Source organism: Hippichthys cyanospilos, chromosome 8 (assembly GCF_059441005.1).
Source record: "Hippichthys cyanospilos isolate Australia breed blue-spotted pipefish chromosome 8, RoL_Hcya_1.0, whole genome shotgun sequence".
NCBI classification, from domain to species: domain Eukaryota; kingdom Metazoa; phylum Chordata; class Actinopteri; order Syngnathiformes; family Syngnathidae; genus Hippichthys; species Hippichthys cyanospilos.
In genome coordinates, this window is record NC_142376.1 from 8,846,608 (window position 1) to 8,859,525 (window position 12,918).

Consider the following 12,918-nt stretch of genomic DNA (forward strand, 5'->3'; position numbering starts at 1 on the left):
TATATTTTTAGGCATGTTCGGGCAGCACGATGAGTAGTTAGTACAAGCAGCTCACAACTCCGCGGATGGAGATTCAAAAGTCAGCAACAGCCTACAAGTAGTATCCATGTTGCCCTTGTGCTTGCATAGGACACACTACGAAACACATTTCCCAAGACTCATTTGTCCATTGACATAAATGGATGCATATGTGTGTCTATAAATTTGCTGTGATTGTCTGATACCCAGTCAGCTGAGGTAGACTTCAGCTTACTTGTTATGCTAGTGAGAAAAAAGGAGTACAACAACAAACTGATGAATGGGAAAAAAGGAGGCTAAAATGTTGTCCGGCTGTAAAATTCTTGAGTGAAATGTATTTAACATTAAAATCTATACAAACAATTGTACATTTTTATTCATTTAGTTTAGGATAATGGATGTATGACAGAACAACATTTGTTAAATGTAAATAGTATACAGCCAAAAGTGTTTGAACCAGTGGGTGGCGCAGGGTCTGCACATGTGTGCAAGGTTAGAATGGTACCGCCTATGCCTCAATTTGAGCCAGAAAAAAAAAACCTGACCATGCTTAATTTCATTGCCTTTTTCTCGTCTGGGACAGAGTCTCCGGCAGGCCCAGTGCTGTTTTCTGCACCTGTCAGTCTACATTGAGCAATAAGTATTTTCTATGCCACACTCATAGCACAGAGGCTACTTTATTGCAACAGTGTTGGCAAATCTCCCAAATCTATAAAATTTGTTCAACAGTCTGGAGTTAGCTTTTTTTTGTGATGAAACTCAGCAATGCTTTGCGAAGCGGAACACAACCGAGCTAGATGCTAATGCTAGTCTAGCTGATGCTAGCTGCCAGAGGCACAAAAGTACTGCACCAAAGTATTGATGTTTTTGGATGCAAATGAATAAATAGCATAGAAAAACCAAGCAAGTACAAGAAGCTGAAACGATATGAAAACAAAGCAACAATACAGCAATTCAATGTGTGCGTGTCTCAGTCTGCGTGTGTGTGTGTGTAATGCATGTGTGTGTATATAAGCCTTGTTTGTTTCACCTGCTGCACTCCTTCAGCTCTCCCCTAATGGCATCCCCATGGGATGGGAGATTTTAGAAACCACATACTGTAAAGGCACACACTACACTGTGATCTCATCAAACAATATCATAATACTAATGCAACTAGTATCATGAGGTTTTTTTGTTTTTGTTTTTAATAAAATCATGATCCCTACAAAGCATTAAAGGTGAAATCTTTTTTTTTTTTTTTTTTTTACAATGTATTCTACGTGCACCCTCAAATCAAAACAAAGCATTCTGATTATTTTTTTTTTTAATAAGGAAGGCAGAGGTATCTAAGACAAGAACATAAATACATAAATGAAAATGAGTTTTATATATATTTTTTTTAAATCCTTGATTAAGGTTTGATAATTTGGCCTAGACCAAAATGAAAACAAAAATATGCTTTGAGGCATGCATGTCTTATTTGTACAGCATCCACAGTGGACCTGTATGTGATATTTGTATATAAAATGGATGGATATGTACAGTATTATCCGGTTTATATCACACCATTAATAATAAAAATAAGAATAAACAATAAGAATTTAATTATGTGGTATAGTAATAATATACATATGACAATAAAACTCGTGAATTTTGAATATGTCACATTAAGATTTGAATGATGGGAGTTCACACTTGACCAAAGAGTAACATAAGGTTAAACTCACAATGAAACATTTATTCATTTATTAGAACATAATTAATTAGTGTGATTAGTTTAGATATGCAAATGAGGTACACCAAATGACAGTTTCCTCACGCCAGCGCATTTCATTTATGACCGTCCCTGTGTGCTCTTAAATACAGTCTTGTTGCTTTTAAGGTCCCCTAAAGCTGATCCTAGCATGCCAGACATGCGGATCCACTAGGGAATAATTTATGACAGTTGTCGCCTTGGTCTGCTAAGCCAGTCCAGGACAACTCCAAAGACTAAGAAAAGGGCAATTCAGTGCCCCAGTGGGGTTAAACCTGATAGGCTTTAATGTTTCCCCACCATGGAGCCAGTGTGGCATCAGTGGTTTGAAATGTCCCTTGTAAGTAAGTCTGTTGTTTCAAAGTCACGAGCTGTTGTCATGGGGAGTATAACCTGTTGCAAGTCAGGAGCCCATAAAGCAAATAGGCGAGCAGGCACATTTATTTTGCTAAAAGCATTTAAGAGATAAGGTAGACTTTTATGACAGTTTCTTATATCAGCGGTTCTTGAATGGGGGTATGAATACCCCAGGGCGGAGATGAAAGCACTTCAGGGATACATGAAATGTTAACAGGGATTCTGTGGGTATCAACAGATTTATTTTAATACATGTTAATGCAATGAAAAGAACAGTACAGCTGTGTTTTCAAATTGAGAGCAAATTAATTGGACCACGAATCAACTTATTGCTAAATTGGGTTATAGTAACTCCTTCGCAAAATGTTTATTTTAGGGGGTGTACAACTTTTTCACGTCCAATACACCACCATTATATAAGCCTAAAGCGCTGTTCGATATCAATCCAATAATCTATCATCAGCAACTGTACCTGCGTTTAGTATGAATTTTAGATGAGACTTGATCAAGCGATAACATTCAAACAACTAACGAGTCACCAACAGTAGGTATTCCTAATTGTAACATTTGAGTGACATAAAGCCAACCCCAAAAACGAATATAAAATACAAATAAACCATGAAATAAACTATGAAAAAATTAAAGGACATTGCGGAATTGTTTGGGGCTTTGGGGTATGTTACATGGGCTCTGTAAGTAGACGCTGCTGAACAGAAGAGCAGAAGCATAGTCTGGAATGGATCGCTTGTATGTGTGTGAGTGCTAATATCGGAAATTTTCAATGAATAACAAAATATCAGATTAGCGCACCTCATTCTGAGCTGGTTAGAAGGTACATGGCTGAAAAAACATTGATTCTCAAACAAATCTTTTTTCAGTTCAACAAACTATATTTACGGACTGTCAAAGCTCCACATAGAACAGGGGGTCTGGGTGTAGGTTAGATAAAGCTATCCAAAACAACGTTACAAAAAGTCCAAATGCAAAACAATATAATTCTGAATAGGGTGCACTTATAAAAGAAAATAGTTCAAAAATGTGTTTGCAAAACCACTACTTGGTTAACATCAACAACAACTTAGACAACTCTAATGAATTGATAATACTCAGAGACTTTTCAGTTCTGAAACTTCCTGTTAATATTACGTGAGCCCATTGAAAACATGTAGACAAATTCTTTCCCATGAAATTCGTTTCTGCAGTGTAATGTGTCTCCCCAACACCAAGCATGCTCTGCGCACGCAAGGCTGCGCCTATCCAATCTGGCTGGCATCACGGCCATGGAATGCTGAAGTCCACATTTTTCCCATTCAGCAAGGAAAAGCGGCCTTTCAAAGCCAATCAGCTAGAAATGTTGCTTTGTTTTTATTTTCGACTGAACTTCCTGGAACCTATTATGGAGCTGTCAGGGATGTATATTTAGCTATGGCTACACAGGGCCTCCTCATCCCCTTGCGCCACTGGTCATGTCACCTCTGATAAACAGAAAAACAATTGGTTATTGCTTTTGTCACCTTTAAAGAAAATGGTACTGATAATGTGGGCAGTGGGTGGAGCTAGCAAATACAACCTATACAAATTCTCTGGAATCAAGAACTGTTGGGCAACGTACTATATTTGAGCTCGCGAAACAAATTTCGGGTGTCACACTAATAAACTAACCGCCTTTGCAGATTGAGGGGTATTAGCCAAAACAGGTGCAACATGATTTTAATCTGAACCTGAATTTTGAGTTGTTCTTAGCAGAATATGAAAATTAGGATCACTTGTGTCTAGAACAGCTGATCCAAATTCTTTCAAACAATCTTAACGACTCTCACCTTGACCGAAACTCACAATAATTAAGACCATCAAATGATTATTTTGCTAGATGACTAGTCACCAATACTAGTTGTGATTACTTGACTAAGCTGCTCCCATACAATTGTTACCTTGCATCTTAAATCTTTTAAGACCCAATTATTGATGTTTATTGTGGTGTTTATTTTTTTTTTAACTACTGGTCTTTTTAATTGGTAAAAAAAAAAAAAAAACAGCAACACAACAGTTAAGCAATAGCACATAAGAGAAAATTATGTTACTCATCAAACCTGTTAAAGTTTATTTAATTACTAGTTCAATCAATGTTTTTAAAAAAAGCAACTGCTGACAAATGTTTTATTTTGAAAATACAAAAAAAAGATGATCAGAATAATTACTGTTGTGAGGTAGAAACGAGAGGATTCAGACCCCTAAGAGTGAATTCCTTCCATGTTTTTGCAACCAAACCACCTAAGAATTGACTAATTCTAAGGTATCTTCTAGCTTGGAAACATTCTGGACCTCACAATTCATCACATGAAGCTTTAGGTATTGCAGATTATATATTCTTTTTTTTTTTTTTTTAAAGTGGTTTAGACAGTTACCAAGAACGAATGCAACTGATATTGATATGAATTTTGGGCCATATCATCCAGTCCTATTGTCACTGCACTAGGGACTATATCGTACTGGCGAAACTGCCTAACTCATTCACATAAAGGTATACTAAATGCCTAAAATCACAGTTAGTTGTGTATAAACTAAAGTGATTTTGGTTACGATCAAGAGAATAATAATGAATAAGTGTTTAAGATCGTCTTTTAAATCACTCTGATGAACTATTCTTGTTGTCATTATTATATTTGTCCCAACAAATCTGACTTTAGTTGTTCTAAGCATTTACAATGATTAAGACAATGAAGGAAAAATGGTAATCTAACATTTTTTCCATGTCAGTACAGCGAACCCAAGTTTCCACTGAGGGTATCTACTCTGCTCTACATCAGTGAACATTGCATCTCCACTGCCACTGCCCAGGAGCCCCTCATCACCCCGCCAGTGACTTCATGCTACAAGCAACCACAGCAAGCGAGCACACGACACACTAACAAAAACAATGGAGAATGCGTGAACCAATCCAGCTGCTTCTGCACATACTGAATTTTTAAGATAATAATGTAGGTATTATAAAGGTTTGCACCTCCTCAAAAGTCCAAATATTGATTTGCTGGAAAGCCATTCTTCTCTCTTCATCGTTAATGATGGCTGTAGTCCATCGGTGGTTTGCACAGTCGCACAATAATGGCAGATTTGGCTCGGACCAATCGATGGCCTCCAAAATATATACGTCAAATTTCTTAACCAAGCTGTTATTTTTGTCAAGTACTGTAGGCATTGGGGAATTATATGGGTTCAGAGTCAAAATTTGTATATTGTGATTGAAAAACAGCCGATGGATGGAAGGTCCCCCTCTGGGTATGAGTAGGGAGCTCAATGTTTCACACTTTGAAATCTTTTCTCCACAACCATATCTTTGTCCCACTGACGTGAAACTGAAAGCTGTAAATGAAGGCTTGAGAGAAGGGAGTGAACATGGTTGTACATATCAGCAGATCTCTTTTGCATTCAAAGCAATCAACACCTTGTTGTCTCTGGTATTGAGCATGTCTCCTTGTCAGCTGCACTGGCATAAACTGTCTTGTGCTTAGCTTCTTCCACTGTCAGCAGGTTGGATTATGTCAAAATGTGTTTTCAGCCAAACTGATTGCACTCTACGATCTGGGAGTGCTGTCAGGTTTAAAAGGAACTCCCTGTTGCATGCATTTTATTTTTTGCGGCTCAAAAATTCCAAAATACAGTAAATCTCAATCATGAGAACTATTTGCAGAAACCCAATGACGACACTAGTCACATCAACTCGCAAAGGGTAGCTAAACTTAGTGGCACACTGATAAAATGAGAATAGTTTTCTCAAAAATGTGTGTAGCCTATCAAAGTGTCATCACATGCCGAACATAAAGTCTATTTTTTGAGCGGACCTGTGGTTACTAAAAAAGGCACTAGATTAAAGGGTGCTGAAACACACCAAATGTTAATACCCTTCTTTAAAAATGTTGCCTGTCAGTGTGAACTTTGTGAAGTATTTGAAGCAACATTGACCTCAAAGACAATTAGCTAAGGGGTTAACACAATGAAGGGAAATCAACATAAAAATAAAATTTGACGTGTAAGCCAAAAACTTTCACAGCTGTTTTTGCTGTGTCTGATTCAAATCTATCAAATGGGTTTATAACCAAATTCCATGCAAAGGTTTGACAACATTATTTCGATTATTGTTGATTCAAAAATAAGTGTAAATACTAAACTACTAATAAATATAGCCATTAGCCAGAGCTAGATTTATCAGTAATCAGGTTCGATTAGTAATGATTCCAACTATTGACAAAAAGAGATCAAAAAGCTTCATACTTTTCGCAGAATTTGGATGTCAACACACATTTAAAAAAGATTAGTCATAACTCTCGTTTGGTTGTAAGGGCTGCGGGCTTCCAGTCTTTCCTAAACCATATGGATAAATTATTGTTTTTTTTTGCATGAAAATGCAAGTTGAAATTGTTGAACTTGCGTTTCTTTTGTGACAAGTTAGGTTTTAGCTCAAATTCTGCCTACTTCTGTCAACATAACACGAGTCACACTTCTACCCACAGGCCATCAGGATTCTGAACAAATCCCTCATGCACTAATCTGCCCCATCACCAGACACTTTACTACATGCACTTTACAAACCATGCACAGTGCAGGAAAGCTGCTACCTACATAATATTTTACACTACATGATAGTTTGCACTATCATCCTCATATGTATGTAGTTTCTGCCACTCTATCCACTCCATACATTCAGAATGTGAGTCTATTCCTTTATTAGTGCCTCATTATCACTGTTCTTATTGCCTTATTACTGGTTTTGATTGCCTACTTTATTATTGTGCGGAATATAAGTCTGCTCGGGGAGGTGAACAGAACTTCGTTGAGGAGTGTTACCATGCATATGACAATAAAACTCTTGAATCCACCAAAGGACCCTCCACAAGCTGTCCATATATTAAACCTTCGACCCCAAGCCCAATCCTGTAGACAACTCGGCGTGCATGATTAATAGCTCTCTGTTGGGACACTCCTTCCACTCAACACATTGTAGGGAGCCTCTGATACAGGGCAACAGTTGCATCCCTTTTTCACACTGGACCTAAGCCCCGCCTGTCGTTCCCCAGTTAGGGCACTGTTAACTGTTGAAATTTACAGCTACTAACCAGAACTAGACGGCAACCTGTCTGTTGTCGAGAGACACTGATTAATCACCGCTCCATTGATAGTGTTTTACAACGGTATAATTCCAGTACAGTCCACAACACTAGCTATAAAACCTACTTTTCCTTTTTTTTTTTTTTTGGCGGGGGGGGCAGTTTGAGTCGAAACATTTAAAATATATTTTTTTTTTAAAAACACAAAACAATGTATTCCAAGCTAAAAGCAGATGTTTGCAGATGTTTGCAATTTCCAATCAAGGGGGCAAATTCTACACACTTGAACAATATTAAGTCTCTAAACAATCGATTAGCAAAACTAATCAATTTGGTAATTGATTAGTTCTCCATCGATTGATTATTGCAACTCTAAAATAATAGCAATAGTTGTAATTATAATAATGATAATAATAATAATAATAATATAGCCGCTAATTTATCTGAGAAATAGGTATGATGCAAAAGTTGACTGAGAAAAACGATCAACTAGTACAGAAGATTCAGCAAAATAAATGGATGCTTTCACCCAGTTAGGCAGACTATAAACGTTTGCATTTCACCCCTTAAAAAATCCAGAACACTCATTTCAGCTAATATCTGCCTTATTTGCAGTTTATAAACATAAATGAATGTAAGTAATTGATGGAAGTGAAAAGAGTGAATAATAAAAAAATCATAGAAATATATATTTAAAAAATACTGTTGTCTTATTAATGTAGGCAATACTGTAGTTGTTTTCTGTTGGCACCTGATTATATAACTCGATTATCAAAAATAGTAAACAGAGTTGTATAAAAGCTCTGGTCTAAGGCAAAAAAATGATCAAAGCAACAGAGTCTGAGTCAGTGTATTGTCTTATAACCAGGTCATAAAAATAACACTAAAAGCAAACTGAGAATCTCTTCCATTACCTCATACCTAAAGCTACATGACCCAAGGGTCAGCCAGCAGACATGTAAAGAATGTCCATGATGTGGATTATCTTTGCTCCAAATGCCATCGAGTGTAAACATATTTGCATAAGTGGGTGAGCAATATGAAATACGGTTCCTCCTCATTGGCATTTACCAGCTGCCTTCTGCTGGTTCAATTGGGAGTGATATATGTGCAAAGATCAGATGGCATGTGATGGGGGAAGGGTGTAAGGCCACAGTCAGTTCCCATGTGCTCCGACTATGACCCCAGAGACGCCCACCAGCGCCTGGCTGACCACAGCTGAGGTCTGAGAAACACACACACATACACACGACCTTGAAAGGAGGCTAAGATCGGCATCATGTGTGCATTCTCTTTCGATGACTGACATGGCGGTAAAATGCAACAAATTAGGGCTGCTGTCTTCAACACAAGGATTGCTATGTGAAAACATAAGGCTAAGAAGAGGTACACATAAAGTCATTGATATTAGTGTTAAAAATGGCTTTATTTATTTGACAATAAAATGAGACCACAATTAGTCATCAGCAGGGATGGGCAATGAATCAAATTAATTCAATTCATTTGTCATTTTAAAAATCGAAGATTAGCTAGGTAGGGGGAAATTGAGATTTTACAAAAGTGGCAAAATGCTGGATGGGTGGTTTGCAAGACAGCTTTCCATTTACAATAGGTACTAAACATTTAGTTGTGGCTTTTAAATGCAGACCACTTATTTAGCCTTTTTTGAAATGTTTCTATTTTGTCCATAATTAACTCTTGGCGAGAACCATTTTTAGACCCTTAATTAGCTTAACACTTATAAAATATTTGAAAAATATATAAATAAGTACATCGGATTGTATGACTAGACATTAAAAATGTAAAATTACCTCTTTAGGATTGAATTAGTTACCGTATTTTCCGCACGATAAGGCGAACTTGATTATAAAGCGCACTGTAAGTTTTTGAAAAAATTTAAGGCTTTTTGGTGCGCCTTACAGTACGTAAAATGCGGTAATTTGACACAAATAACACACAAATTTGATTTTGTTGAATGTTAAATTATAAAGTTAATAGAGCAATATTTTGTGATTTGCAAAATTTTTCATTGGTCATTTGGCTTGTTTTAGAAAAAGCACACTCTATATTAATGAAATACTGTATGGTACTGTAAGCCCTGGTAGTACCCTCTGGTGTCAATGTGTGTGCTTGTGAATTTCTTCAGTGTTGGAATCAAACGGAGAAAAGCTGCAAGTCAAAAGGCCACTCAGGTTTTGCACCACAGGGGCTTTTTTGAGCTCTAAACCTGCATTTGTATGAATAAGAATGAAGGGATTTACAACTGACTTTTGTTTCCTGCAGAAAAACTGGCCTCCATTGCAGCTCAGGGGTGGGGGGAATTTTGAGAAGGCAGAGTCTGGAGTGACAGGATTGAAGATTTGACAAGCTGAGGCTCCGTGACTTACATCCAACATGGAGCACTATCTGAAAACCTTTCTAACAAAGGATATTCCCCATGCAGACATACTATCAAAGCAAATACAAAAACAAAAACAGAGTAGCCTTGGCCTTACAAAAGAGGCCCTATATCAATGTTGGATGAGAGATATGCAATTACAATAGTTTCAAAAAGCACAGTCGTAATAACTTTGAAACAATGCAAGATGGAACTAAGCCAAATCAAAAGATATAGTGTAATATTGTTGTCATAAAAAGAAACAATATTGCATTGTCATCCAAACGATTTGCTTAGAGTTGCAAAAAACTTCCATTCAAAATCCTTTGTTATTTTTTTTGTACTTACACACTAAAAAAAATGTGGTAGGATATTATTGTGAGGGATAAGAGGGTGTAATCTCCCCTCTTATCCTTGGGTTTCCCTATTCTATATAGAATAACAGCGACTCAGAGAAATGAGAAAAACCTTAAAGCTTTGTAGTTTCCCGTGAAATGCTTGTGGCCTGCTTTTCAAGTTGACAGCAAAGGGAAAATGGCAGGCCATTCAATGTACAGTATACATAAAGAGTGACTGATACTGTTACTTGCTATGGCATTATTGTGAAAATTCTGAAACAGAGGTACTGCAATATTTACAGGACCATTACATCCCTAGGTAACACTGGAAAGGAGATTAGAAAATGGAAGGCTGGAATAACAAATGCAGTTTTCTCTTAATTTGTAATGCTACTTTGTATTTTGTAATTCTATGACAGTCTGTACCATGGAAACTGCATCATCGTGCAGTGGTTGAATGCAAAAAGCGACACACACATATGTTCTTCTTTCAACTTAACTGGTTGGGTCACTGGTTGGGTAGCCACAATGCCTCCCTAACCCATGAGGGCCCCGCTGCTTTGGACAGAGTGAGTGTAATGTAGAGCTGACGGATCACACCAAATGTTCAATCAGTGACCAAGCTTCTCCGATGGTGCTCTCATTGTTTCAGTCCAGAGAGACTTTTCAAGGAGATGATGGAAACTTTTTTCCGTCATTTAAAAAGAAGGCAACACTTCCTTTCCCAGAACAATTTATCTCTCTTTTTGACAAGACAACCTGCTATATTTACCCAACTAAAATCACAGATGATATACTTCCAGCTGCACAACTCTCTACTTGGTGGCACATGGTCCTGTCAATCATGTTAGGTTGAACAGAACAGCCGTTAGCCAGACAGAAAATGAGAAAAGAAACAACAGAGCGGAGACCTAGCCTAACTGAGAAATCTTGAGGGAACCAATTCATATTTCCCTCCGTGTTTGTCTTTTGGCGTTAGCAAGAACAGACACACACGCTTGAGTGAATGGAGTTACACCGCTTCCATAATGCAGGCAGCTGGGACAATGTGAAAGCATTTGAGCAGCAGCCAAACACAGCCCACCCACAGCATTTTCAAACAAATTACTTTGTGCTTTTGAATGACAGACTCGTAAAGATGACATTGTTACGCTAGTCAAAATGGGGAAAAAAAACTCAAATCAGTATGTAAGGTTCAGATCAAATCTCTGTTGAGGTTATGTGACCTTCCTTTTGTCTTCCAACAAGGTATGAATGTAACATTTGAGGCAAACTGCACATGGGAATTGGGTTTAAGGGCCTTCAAAATGGCCTCATTATTTAAACTGTCTTTTTTAACAGTGAATTTAGTTGAATGAAGATGAGGAAAAAAACTGTTCAACGATAACAAGCAAGCTTTTATTTTTGCCGATAACAGTCAGAGCTACTGGAATATGAAAACATAAGGATAAGCCAACATGGTAAATTTCTCAGACAGCAGTGCCTGTCCATCTCACAATAGCAGAGGCCTTCCCTGGAGACAGACAACAGCAGCGTGGGCTAAAGCCGCACAGCATCGTGAACTGACTATCCAATGGCCTTCTACTGCTGCAACTGGAGATGAAGGGCTATGAAAGCTGCCAGGTCTCATTGCAAAGGCATGACAACATGCAGTATTGTTCGAGCCAGCTTGAGTCGGTCAGACAGTGCTTTGCAGCATATAAAAACCTAAACTCATTATATCATGTCAATTCAATTGGTGCAAAAGAAAACCAGTAATTTCCTGCTAAATCATTCACAAAAAATATATTGTGGACTGAACTCTCCAACAATGAGCTGAATTCGGCAACTAGTCTAGCCATTACACTATATACAGTACCCACATATTGTATTTTACAAGAATACTTTATGATATTTATCATTTCTTATACACCAGTCGACAAAATAACAAAGCTTGCGGCAAAAAATAAAAAAATAAATGTACACAAGCAGTAGGTACCTTGCCAGTATGTATGTGCATGCCATAAAACATATGGCCTATATTGCCTTTATTCTGATTTTTTACTGGCAACCTGCATCTTCATCAAGCAACACACTGTATTTTTCTGGCTTTAAAATGTGATACAATATAAACTATTGTATACAGCCATAAACTCTGTCAATGTACTATTATATTTCCAAATAAGGACTTCTCCCAACCTTTCTATTTTATTTTGACAGGCAACACTTACAATTAAGACTCACATTACTTGAACATTAATTTCTTAGCATCTGTCACACAAACCAAAATACAGTGGGCCCCCGGGTTACGAACTTAATCCGTTCAGCGGCTACGCTCGTATCTCGAATTGCTCGTATAGCGGGCAATCCAAACCCATGTTAATTCGTGAATGCGTGCAACGCGCGCCGAAGCCTCAGGTAAAAACGACACACTGCATACATATATTAAAATTGAGTGACATAATCTGCTGTACACTTGCATTATATAATAAATACAATGGATAAATAGCTTTTACCTTTGAAACGACGAGACTTGAGCTGGGTGTAAGCAGAGGGGGGCAGAGTCCAACGCTCAAAGTTAACACGGCGATAGATATGCTATTGCTCTTACAGTGTTACAGTAACTCTTTCAGTCAGGGTGCAAATCACGCAGATACTAAAACATCATCCTCTTATTTCTTTCTTTACCGCTGCTACTAATTTTAGAAGCTATGTCTAACAGATAAAGTTTGCAAAGTCTTCACAACATTCCGTTTTTCACTAATTTTCTCTCCTTCCTTCCATCCTGTCCCATCAAGCTAGATAAAGGCGTTCGGCCAATAGCATATCGGCATTTCTGTGATTGACGTGTGACGCCGGCCAATAGCATCTCCGTGAGTGAGACCGGGTGACCTTAATCGACCAATAGCATATTCGCATCTCCGTGACTGACTGATAATTATTCGCACTTTTTTTTTTTAAACGGTTGGAATGTATTGACAATTAATTTAAAAAAAAACACACATTTAAACC

General features: G+C 37.6%; 1 protein-coding gene across 4 annotated transcripts in view; it reads right to left on the reverse strand.

The window, feature by feature from the left end:
* The window catches only part of gbf1 (golgi brefeldin A resistant guanine nucleotide exchange factor 1), a 54,219-nt gene that overhangs the window by 36,607 nt on the left and 4,694 nt on the right, over window positions 1-12,918 (reverse strand). The window lies entirely within an intron of this gene.